This window comes from Stenella coeruleoalba (assembly GCF_951394435.1).
Source record: "Stenella coeruleoalba genome assembly, chromosome: X".
NCBI classification, from domain to species: Eukaryota; Metazoa; Chordata; class Mammalia; order Artiodactyla; family Delphinidae; genus Stenella; species Stenella coeruleoalba.
In genome coordinates, this window is record NC_137152.1 from 46,961,831 (window position 1) to 46,973,878 (window position 12,048).

At 44.0% G+C, this 12,048-nt stretch overlaps 1 pseudogene across 1 annotated transcript; it reads left to right on the forward strand.

Moving 5' to 3' along the window:
- Positions 1–9,727: 9,727 nt before the first annotated feature.
- LOC307180579 (Y-box-binding protein 3-like) lies at positions 9,728–10,835 on the forward strand (annotated as a pseudogene). The gene has a single exon. The product of its transcript is annotated as a Y-box-binding protein 3-like (transcript).
- The last annotated feature ends 1,213 nt before the right edge of the window (positions 10,836–12,048 follow it).

Genomic DNA, 12,048 nt, shown 5'->3' on the forward strand with positions numbered 1-12,048 from the left:
AATGCCAGTGGTAGTTTGATGGGGATTGCATTCAATCTGTAGATTGCTTTGGGTAGTGGAGCCATTTTCACAATGTTGATTCTTCCAATCCAAGAACATGGTATATCTCTCCATCTATTTGTATCATCTTTAATTTCTTTAATAAGCGTCCTATAATTTTCTGCATACAGGTCTTTTGTCTCCTTAGGTAGGTTTATTCCTAGATATTTTATTCTTTTTGTTGCCAATGGTAAATGGGAGTATTTTCTTAATTTTACTTTCAGATTTATCATCATATACAGATTGCCAACAGACACATGAAAGAATGCTCAACATCATTAATCATTAGAGAAATGCAAATCAACACTACAATGAGATATCATCTCATATCAGCCAGAATGGCCATCATCAAAATCTCTACAAACAATAAATGCTAGACAGAGTGTGGAGAAAACGGAACCCTCTTGCACTGTTGGTGAGAATGTAAATTGATAGAGCCACTATGGACAACAGTATGGAGGTTCCTTAAAAAACTAAAAATAGAACTACCATATGAGCCAGCAATTCCACTACTGGGCATATACCCTGAGAAAACCATAATTCAAAAATTGTCATGTACCAAAATGTTCATTGCAGCTCTATTTACAATAGCCAGGTCATGGAAGCAACCTAAGTTTCCATTCTATCAACAGATCAATGGATAAAGAAGATGTGACACATATATACAATGGCATATTACTCAGCCATTAAAAGGAATGAAACTGTGTTATTTGTAGTGAGGTGGATGGACCTAGAGACTGTCATACAGAGTGAAGTAAGTCAGAAAGAGAAAAACAAATACCGTATGCTAACCCATATATATGGTATCTAAAAAAAAAAAAAAAAGAAGGTCATGAAGAACCTAGGGGCAAGATGGTAATAAAGATGCAGACCTACTAGAGAATGATCTTGAGGATGGGGGAGGGACAAGGGTAAGCTGGGACAAAGTGAGAGAGTGTCATGGACATATATACACTACCAAATATAAAATAGATAGCTAGTGGGAAGCAGCCGCATAGCACAGGGAAATCAGCTCTGTGCTTTGTGTCCACTAGAGAGGTGAGATAGGGAGGGTGGGAGGGAGGGAGACACAAGAGGGAAGAGATATGGGGACATATGTATATGTATAACTAATTCACTTTGTTATAAAGCAGAAACTAACACACCATTGTTAAGCAATTATACTCCAATAAAGATGTCAAAAAAATAAAGGGGACATTAAACCCTTAAAGAATAAAAAAAGGAATTGGGAGGCCAGAAGGGGGCGCTCTCATGCCCTACAATGATAACCCAGCAGGAATAAAGACAGAGACATAGAGCATGGACTTGAGGACATGGGGAAGGGGAAGGGTGAACTGGGAAAAAGTGAGAGAGTAGCACTGAAATATATACACTACCAAATGTAAAATAGATAGCTAGTGGGAAGCAGCTGCATAGCACAGGGATGTCCGCTAAGTGCTTTGTGACCACCTAGAGGGTTGGGATAGGGAGGGCTGAAGGGAGGCACAAGAGGGAGGGGATATGGGGATATAGATATACATATATCTGATTCACTTTGTCATACAGCAGAAACTAACACAAGACTGTAAACAATTATACTCCAATAAAGATGTTAAACATAATTAATTAAATTGTCAAAAAGAAGAAGAACAAGAAAGACTTCTCTTCTTGCTTGACAAGGGTTTGGTCAATGAGATTGTCAGGTCTCAGCCAAGGAAAAGCCACTGTACTTGGAACTCTTGATTCATCTGATGGACTCTTTCTTTACCTTAGTCCTCTCAGCTTCCTCTTCCTATCTTTAAAAGAATTATCCTCTGCTTGTTGTGGGGGACTTGCACATGGCTCACCATGGTTACAGACCCCAAATTGCAATTCTTTTTTTAAAAATTTATTTTATTTTTGGCCTCATTGGCTCTTCCATTGCTGTGCACGGGCTTCCTCTAGTTGCGGCGATCGGGGCTACTCTTCGTTGGGGTGTGCGGGCTTCTCATTGCAATGGCTTCTCTTGTTGTGGAGCATGGGCTCTAGGTGCGTAGGCCTCACTAGTTGTGGTGCGCAGGCTCAGTAGTTGTGGCTCACGGGCTTAGTTGCACCGCAGCATGTAGGATCATCCTGGACCACGGCTCAAACCTGTGTCTCCTGCATTGGCAGTCAGATTCTTAACCCCTGAGCTACCAGGAAGCCCTGCAATTCTTTGTTGATCCTGAATAAACCTATTTTTTTTTTTTTTGCTGGAGAAATATCTGGCATTATATTTGTTTTAGGTCAACAATTTGGTGGCCCATATCAGGATTCAGAGAGGGCCCCCGACAACTCTGAGGCTGGTGAGGAAACAGGTGTGGTATCCACATTGAATCCATTGTTGCTCACTGCTTTTCTCACCGACCCCAGGGTTTCTTTCTCCTGGATCCAAGCTTCTGCCGTCTTTGCGTTTTGAAGCTCTTTAGGTTTTATTTGGGATCTATTTTAAGGCTTTGTCTTTTCTGGTTAAGACCTTGCTCTGTCTGTAAGTACTCATTTTGCACTTCTATCTGATTTTTGAAATCAGGCTGTTGCAACTGGAACCGTGTTGTCCCTTGGCCTGATTCCTTTAGGAACAGGGGCTGTTCCTCCTGGAACTGGCTACCCTTTGGCCCATTCCTTTTAGAAGGTATGCTGTCCTATTGGAACTTCACTGTTAAAGCTTCAGTCTGATTTCTTCAAAATTAAGCTGTTTCATTAGAGCTGTGTTGAGGGGCTTTCATCCCTGCTCCTTTGGGACGAGACTGCTCCCATAGAACAGGCTGTTTGAACTGTTTGAGCTGTTTAAGCTGTTTGAGTTGTTTCAGCTGTTTGAAAATTATGCTTTACTCTAGAGAAAAACCTCTGAGAAATGGGATCCCAGTTCTGTAAATATTTTCACGGCAACCCCCTTCTCCCACAGAGATCACAATTGATTTTATGTTTAAAAAACACTGTCCTTTCTCATGTGAATTTCGAACTTAAGGGAGTGACCCAACCAAACGCAATTTAGAACATCAATGACCATTATGGGGAACTTTTGAAATCCCCAAACGTACTTTTCTTAAAACCGAATTGGACAACCATAACTCTAAAATTTCCAAAACTGAATAGAACACCTACTTTGATTGATATTTTGAGGCTTCCAAAATGTTATCAGGAGTCTATAATTGCCTCTCTGCAAAATAAGATTTTAAGATAACAGAGGCAAATAAATGATTAAAGAAAGAAAGGATGGATTTTGAAGACTCATGCTCCTCTTCTCTGGCTCCTCCTGTTCAGGTCCTGACTCAGACACCATCTTCCTCCTTCCCTTTTATACTGCCTATACCTCCTCTATACCCTCAGTTTCCCCATACAAATTATATTGCCAAACTTCCCTTTTTCCCTGAAGCTCTCCCTGCCCCACTTTTCTCTGAACCTATCAGAACCTACCACTTTAAAATTAAGCCTTCTGAGGATCCAGAGGCTAAACCTTTAATTTTTTATATTCCCTGGACTAAAGTTTCACTGCAAGCCATAGTCAAAGATTTTCCCAAAATAACTGAAGCTCCTCACAGACTTTCTGAAGAATTTAATATGGTCATTCAGACTTATCAACTTATATCAGCTAGTTTATATGCTTGTCGGTGAAGGCCAGGCCCAGAATTGGATGGAAATTGCTAATTGGGAAAAATCCTGAAATGTCTGCAGAATTACAAACTAGAGACCAGCCCACTAACTTATTATATGATCAGGCTTGGGCAATCCCTGGGTGACATCATCACGAAATACCTAGGACTTTTTCAAAGACTGTTGATTGGAACAAAATTCAGGCTTGCACAAAAAATCTGATGAACATGTTCATAACTTACAATTTACTTCAGATTGTTTTCAAGGAAAACTTTGGTCTTCCAATGTTGATTCCACCCAGGTAGCTTTTAACTATGTGTTTATTAGTGGGCTGAATTGGGACCTTTTCCTTCTAGTAAAAGGAAGGATGGAAAGGATGGAATGGAAAACTATGTCCACTCCAGGTGTAGTTAGTCTGGCAAACCAGCTCTCTCACATTCTAGAGGGGTCACCTAAAAGGAAGACAACTATAATTCTTAAACTTCAACTCCAGCAAATAAAGGCCCCTAAACAAAACCAAAACCCTCCTATTTTCTGCTAGTATTGTAAAGAGCCAGGGCATTGGAGAAGACATTGTGACAAATTCAAGTGCTTCAGGCGCCTTCAGTTCTCCAACCAGCCTGTCCAACATCCAACTCTCAATGGAGGGGCTCTGAGGAACTACAGGGGTGCTTCCCAATTCTCCCTCTTAATAAGCTTGGGGAAACATGGCTCCAGATTGGCGATGACTGATATCCAGTTCTAATTGACACTGAAACCGCACTCTCGATGCTCAACCCCAACTACTATAAAGCAGCCTTGGAGCACTAAAACAGATCAAATAGTGGGATTGCGAATGAACCACAGAAGGTTTCTTTCTCTGAACCTACTTACTTTGTTTAGGCCCTTTGAGAAATACACACCCTTTTCTCCTTAGTTCCCCAGCTCCTATCCATTTATTAGGCTGAGGCTTTTTAGGAAAGCATTATGTCTTAGAATTTGAAAGTAGTTATCATAGCAGCCAACCAGGTGAATTAAGTGACCCTTTGACATCTTTAATTTGCTGTGGCTCTGATGGCACTAGAGCTGATTCTGGAAACATTGATCATTTGTCCTTATTGAATCTGCTGCCACCCTTTGTATAGGCAAAATCTCAAACTGATATTGGCAAAATTCCATTAAGATTCATATAGATCCCTCAAAACCTCTCCCAAGAATTAATCAATACCCTATAAATAAAGAAGCCCTTCAAGTTATAAAGCCCATAATAGAAGATTACAAGGCTCAAGGGCTCATTGTCCCTTGTACTAGTCCCAGTAATACTCCTATTTTGCCAGTGAGAGATCCTCTGAGCAATAAACAACATTGTTATCCCTCAACACCCTGTTGTTCCTAACCCTCATATGCTACTAACATCCATTTCCACCAGAAGCAAGTTCCTTACCGTAATTGATTTATGCAGTGCATTCTTTAGTATTCCAGTTGACGAAGCTAGCCAACACCTATTTGCCTTCACCTGGGAAGAAAAGCAATTCACCTGGACAGTAATGCACCATGGTTTTAATGAGAGTTCCTCTTTTTTCTCACAAATCCTGAAGGCTGATCTGGCTGATATAAAGTTTCCTAGGGGTTCTACGTTGTTGCAATATGCGGATGATTTCCTTCTTTGCCCTCCTTTCCAATCCTCCTCACAAGAAGACAGCATCCCTTTGTTAAAGGCTGTATCCTCAAAAGGACGCAAAATTGCCAAGGAAAAAATGCAGTTTTCCCAAACCCAGGTTCAATAATTAGGACATCTAATATCAGAACAAGGGCTACACCTAAATCCAGAGGGGCTTCATGGTGTCTTAAGTTTCCCAAAACGCAAAACTAAGCGCCAACTGAAAACTTTTGCTCAGCCTAGTTCGTTACTGCTGAAATTAGGTTCAAAAATCTCTCTTATGGGGCTTCCCTTGTGGTGCAGTTCTTGGGAGTCCGCCTGCCGATGCAGGGGACACGCGTTTGTGCCTCGGTCCAGGAGGATCCCACCAGCCGCAGAGCGCCTGGGCCCGTGAGCCATGGCCTCTGGGCCTGCACGTCTGAAGCCTGTGTTCTGCAATGGGAGAGGCTGCGGCAGTGAGAGTCCTGCGTCCCCCCCCCCCAAAAAAGTCTCTCTTATGGCCAAACTTCTGCAAGGTTTCCTAAAGAACAACAACACCGATCCACTTTTATAGGAAGAATCAGACGACGTAGCCTTAAAAGAGAGTTTGACAAACACACCTGCTCTTGGGCTTTCCAATGATCAGATTCCCTTTTACCTTTCTGTGTATGTAAAGGAAAGAAACATCCTTGGGGGTACTCACCACAAGACACAGGAGCCATCATCAACCCATAGGGTGTTATAGCCAGCAAATGGACCCTGTGGCATGGTGATACCTCCCTTGCCTTAGAGGCATTCCCACCACTGCCCATTTGATTAAGCCCACTGAGAAAAATCATGGGGGAGCCGCTTTAACCATTTTTGTACCTCATGAAGTAGAAGCCCTCCTGAATTCTCATCACACTCAACATCCCTTAGTCAGCTGCCTCACCTGCTATGAAGGCCTTTTGTTAACTGCTCCTCACATAACTCCTTTACACTCTAATGAGCTTAACCCTGCTACTCTTCTCCCCTCCGTCACTGACAAAAGTCCCTCACAACTACTTAATGCTGACTTATCATGATGATCTGCAGGAAATTCCTTTGGGTAACACTGAATTCTCATGATTCTTTTAAAAATGTGACAGTGGCAAAAATATTGTGTTGGGTATGCTATCGCCACTCCTTTTTATATTGTTGAGGCAGCACCTTTACCTATGACTACTTCAGCCCACCAGGCTGTATTATACACTCTTGCAAAGGCTTGTACTTTAGCCAAGGGCAGAACTACCAATATTGATACTGGTATTAGATATGCTTTCAGGGTAGCTCATGAGTTTGGAATGTTGTAGAAACAACATGGCTTCCTTCCAGCGGAAATAAAATTTAAAGTGGCCTCTCTGTTCAGGGATTATTGGATGAAATACATTTACCTGCCATTTTAGCTATTATCAAGATCCTGAGGCATTCTCAACTTGATGCTCTGGAAGCTAAGGGAAATCACTTCGCTGACATTTCCGCAAGGAATGCTGCCCTTAAAGTAATCGACAAGAGCCAAACCTCTTTGATGGTTCACAGGGATAGTTCCCCAAATTATAACTTAGAAAAACTGGCTAGAGAAGCCCAACATTTGGCCTCAGAAAAGGGAAACAAGATTGGAAATTCAACAATTGTTGGTTTGATAAAAAGTGAAAGCTCTGAGTCAGACAAAATAGCACGGTTTTACAGGAGACTAAATTTCCCACTGCTAACCACTGTACATGCATTAAACTATTGGCCTACCGACAAAATGATAACATTTATGAATCAATATTGGTGGGGAAACATTAACAAGGGGGCAAAAAGTACCTACCTCATTAGATCCCAAGGTGTGAGACTTGCTTAGCCTTGGAAAATCCTGCCAAATTATTTCTTAAGAGGCCGTAAATGCATTCCTTTAGCAATGAGTTAAAGTTGCTGTTGTTTCCCATCCTCCAGTATTTGATGTTTTCATTTTGGGAGGAGGTTAGCAGTTCTAATAGGTGTGTAGTCCTGTCTTATTGTTTTCATTTGTAATTCCCTAATGGCATATGAAGTGTATCATGTTTGTGTTAACTTATTTATTATCTGTATATCTTGTTTGAATATACACTTGTCCCACTTGTCCAAAATACAACTCAGAGAAGACCGTCTGTACTGCTCCCAGCCATTTTAAACTGCCTAATGGACCATTTAGGCTCTGGAAAAAGGATTCCATACACCTTCCTCCACCTTGTGGATATAAACATGTTTTAGTCATAATCTGTATGTTTTCACAATGGACTGAAGCCTCCACTTGCAGAAAGGCTACTGCCCCTTCTGTGGCTAAAGTCCTTTTGGAAAAGATTATCCCTATCTGGGGAACTCCTCTCAAACTTCATAATGATTGAGGCACCCATTTTACTGGTCAGGTACTTCAACCAGTCTGCACTGTTTGGCCAGTTTTACAGCACTTTCACTGCACTTACCAGTCCTCTGGGTTAGTCCAATGCACTAACGGCATTATTAAACTTCAGTTGGCAAAATTTGTAGAGGGCCTCTTATTACCTTGGCCAGAAGCATTGCCATTGGTCCTTCTGAATCTCAGAACCACCCCTTTTGGAACTCACAAACTCTCACCCTCTGAGAGAGTCACAGGATACTCACTTGGCTCCTGCCTCTTTTGAGCCACAACAGATAAAAGGAGAGATACTCTGATATTTCAAAGGCCTAATTGCTTCTATTATAAATAATCATGTTTTGATAGAGCAATCTTTTCACAGTGTGCTTTCAGGAGAGGAAGATACTAAGCATCACACCTTGCAACCTGGACATTTCATCTATTGGAAAAGACACTTCCAGAAGGAATCTCTTCAACCTTGCTAGAAAAGGCCCCTATCAGGTACTGCTAACAAACCCTTGTGCCACCAAGCTCCAGGGGATAGCCCCGTGAACTCACGTGACACACCTAAAGAAAACACCAATCCTGAATGGACCTGCACGTCATCTGGTGATATGAAAGTAGAGGTTTTCTGAATTTGAAGCAGACAATATCTGATAAGACAGCTTTCCCAATATATCCAGATTAGGTATGTTGGAAGTTTGTCTGCCAAACCCCTGATGGTGGCATAATGCTTCAGATGATCTCCTATGTGTATGATCTTGATAACACGAACTTTAGATAAAAAGTGCCTAACAGTTCTCCCTCCTGCCCCTCCTTGTTACTCTAATGTGACTTCAATAGGTTTCCAAACTGTGCACTTTCACTCTAACATGGGATAGTACACCAAGGAAAGGTCCTTCCTGACACTGAGGGACAAAAACCTGCTGAAACAGGAAATCAGACTTGATCAGTGATGCAGAGAAAGATCTTGATCAAAGGAGAGGAGTGTAAAAATTAATAAAGAGAAACTCCAATTAAAATAGAGTCGGGAGGCTAGAAGGGTGAGCTCTCACACCCTATGACGGAACAGAGTCCAACAGGAAGAAGAAAGACTTCCGCTTCTTGCCTGGCAAGAGCTCGGCCAATGAGAGACTGTCACGACTCAGCAATGAAAAGCCACCACACTTCCAACTCTCAGCTGCCAATGGACACTTTGTTTACTATAGCCTTCTTAACTTCCTCTTCCTCTCTTTGAAAGAGTTATCCTCTCCCTGTTGGGGGGATTTGCACGTGGCTCACCATGGTTGCAGACCCTGAATTGCAATTCATTTTTGATCCGGAATAAACCCATTTTTGTTGGGGCAATACCTGACAGTCTATTTGTTTTAGGTCAACACAATCTTAACACTAGTCTGGATAAACCTGCACGACTTTAGTGTCTTCTCAGTACTAGCATTCTAGCCCTGGCAGCCTTCTTTTGCTCTCCTGCCGGAAAACAAAAGCAAAACAAACAAACACCACAGCAGGCTTCTTTGACTGGGTCTTAATATCATGTGGTTGTCACTTTGCCTCAAGTTACACAAAATGCCTGACCCATATACAGGGCACACCACGGGCTGGAAGAGGACCACGGTTTTGTGAGAGAAGACTGAGAGAGAGTGCCCTTAGGAGGCTGCGAATCTCCCCAGCCAAGGAAGACGGATGGAAGTTGGGTCCTCTCCTCACATCCACTCAAGCAAGTAAGAGGGTGTTCAAGACCACTCCCTAGAGCTTCAAGTGTGCCGCCTCTCCACCAGAAACCATGAGGTACTGTGACATGCTGGCAGGAGCATGGGGAGGAGTGCATTTGCCCTACCTCCCAGCTCGAGCCCCATCTAGGAACGCCCCACCCCACCCCACAGTGAGACATCACCACAGTAGCCATTGTTTGGTCTGTGAACCCCTGCCCCAGGAGACCCCATAGGCGTCTCCAAGAGTCTCAGAGTGAAGCCAGAGAGCCCTTGACCCTTACCCACTACCCTCTTGGAAAGGGTCCTGCCTCCAGCCCCTCCCCCACCTTCCAGCATAAGAGGGCCAAATTTCCCTCAGATTCTCTGAGAAAGGAGAGCAAGGAGGGCCTCATGAATGAGGCTGGAGAGGCCTCCCTCACGGAGGTGGCCGCTTCCTTCTCCCCTCAAGCCTCGCAGAAATACCTGGCATCCATGGGAGGCAGAGATCTGCCCTGAGCCCTAGGTGCTGGCAACCTCAGCGGGGATGTGATCCCCAAGGTTACCACGGTGGGCGCCATGGGAAAGGTGCCCAAGAAAGTCATACCTAAGTGGGTGTGAGGCTCCGTCAAGTTGTTGAATGTGAAGAACGGGTACGGTTTCATCAGTAGGCATGATACCCACGAAGGTGTGTTCGTTCAACAGATGGCCATCCCCCAGAACAACCCTCGCAAGTTCGAACGCAGCGTTGGCAAAGCCGAGACTGTCGAGTTCCACGTTGTGCAGGGCGAGCGGGGCACCGAGACCACTAACGTGAGCGGGCGCCCCAGTGGAGGGAAGCCACTATGTTGCCCACAGCCCCCGCTTCCGCTGGGGATTCTCTATCCACGGCCGAGCCCCGCCACCATACGGTCCCAAGAGTGCTGAGCACAACGTTGACAAAGGCGAGGGCAGTGGCGAAGGCTTCACTGTGGCCCAGGGCCTGAGGCGCCGTAGGCCTGGCCACCCCCAAGACCAAAGGCCTCGGTGCTTCCTGCACTGCCTCAGATCCCCAGACTTGACCTGTCGCCCATCGATCCTGGCTACCACCAGCGGCCCACGGCCCGACCACCTGACAGGGTCCGCACAGAACACAAGGCCCCAGAGCCTGCCGTGATGGCATCAGGGCCCCAGCTACCTGCTAAGCTGCCTTAGGGACCTAGGCACCTCTCTTGGTCCAAGACCCTCACAAGGCATCCCTGCGGAGCTGGAGGCGGAGCACAGGGAGAGCCAGCACGACGCCTGCGGCGATCTGCAACAGAGGCCTCCTCCAAGCTATGGATCCCGCCGCCCCAATAACCCACGCCGCCGCCCACAGCAGACGCCTGGCGTCCAGGGCCAGGATCTGGAGGAAAGAGAGGGCAAGATCAAGAAGAGCCCCAATGAAACACCTGCCTTTGTTGCTGTGGACAAGAAGAGCAGCGCCCCTGAGGAGGAGAACCCCCTGGTCGTGGATGTCCCCTCTGCCCTCCGGACCAAGTAATAGCTTGGCTCCCTCCCCCAGAACTCCCTGGCCTGGGCTGCAGGTGATGTCCCCTTGAAGAGATAATGCCCTTTGTTGCAATGCAGTCCAAACATCCACACTGACTGTTAGATTTGTGCCCTGAGAAAAATACATGCCCCTTCCCCAGGGGCTGGGGAAGGATAAATTACAAGACTTATGTATTTCTAAATTCCCTCATACCATCTGCCTTGGTAGTTTCTGTACACACATACACACACACACACACACACACACACACACACACAGAGGCACACACACACCTCTGAATCTATTCTTTTTAAAGATCTGACCAGGACCACAGCTATTATTCTGTATCCCCAGGTGAATGAGTTTAAGTAATTTTAAAAATTATTTTTTAATTTTAACACAGAAATGAAGATTATCTGATATTGAAGATGTTCTGACATTGCTGTTGTGATATTACTCACCTGAGTGGTCATTTTCTCAATAAAACATTTCATGTTGCTTTTATATGATATCACTGTTGTCTGAAATTTTTTAAAGCCTACTAGCCCATAATTGTATTGAGACTGTCCTTTCTATCTTTTTTTAGAATGAGTTTTAGCAAAGATCCTACATATTGTTCTCTTTACAAGCCATGAATTTAAGACTAATTCTGGACTCAAACATTGAATGTCTTGGGGTATTCTAAAAGATAAGAATACATGAAGATAGAAGTATCCCCATCTCTTTTATTTTCATCCTCTTCCCCTACCCTGGAATTTGAGCAATAAATCAGGAGGGTGGGCCCAACTACCCACATTACTTCATAGGTAGTACTCTATGTGGCAAAACGCAAAAAACTGAGTACATCACCATGACACGTAAGAAATGTGGCTCTCTGGAAACAGAATTTGCCTCACTGTGTGCCTTTTTTTTTCCTTTTAATTGATTTAATCTAACACCATTTAAGTATACAAAAGAAAATGGGCATGAGGGGCTGGAGGGGGGCGGTGGAAATGAGATATGCTGGTCAAGGGGTGTGAACATTCAGTTGTAAGTTGAGTAAGTTCCGGGGAACTAATGTACAGCATGAAGACTATCGTTAACAATACTGTATTGTATACTTGAAAGTTGCTATAAGAGTAGAGCAGTAATGTTCTCACCATGACAACAACAACAAAATGCTAATTATGTGAGGTGAAAGATGTGTTAATTAACCTTATTGTGAGCAACATTTTACAATACATAC